The following is a 463-nucleotide window of genomic DNA, read 5'->3' on the forward strand; positions in this document are numbered from 1 at the left end:
TCACTTTCAGTTATATGGGTTAAGAAAGAAGACCCAATTTATGGAGTTGTAACTCAAGTTTAATTCCTGTTAAACTCAATTAATTTTACTGAATATTCAGAGTAACACAGAGGTATACGGAGGAATACAGCTATACATTAAAACAGAGTTCCCAGGGATACAGGAAAAAACAGATCAAATTCTACTCTTCAGTGCATTCACAACAGCATTACTGAATGCAGCACTTGGCCTACTGTGAATTACAGGCATACCTCATTTTATTGCGCTTCGCTTTATTGCGCTTCGCAGATATTGCGTTTTTTACAAATTGAAGGTTTGTGGGAACCCTGCGTCGAGCAAGTCTATTGGCACCATTTTTCCAACAGCATTTGCTCACTTCATGTCTCTGTGTCACATTTTGGTAATTCTTGCAATATTTCAACCTTTTTCATTATTATTATATTTGTTATGGTGATCTGTGATC

The sequence above is a fragment of the Crocodylus porosus genome, unplaced genomic scaffold (assembly GCF_001723895.1).
Source record: "Crocodylus porosus isolate Cpor-Errol unplaced genomic scaffold, CroPor_comp1, whole genome shotgun sequence".
Taxonomy (NCBI): Eukaryota; Metazoa; Chordata; order Crocodylia; family Crocodylidae; genus Crocodylus; species Crocodylus porosus.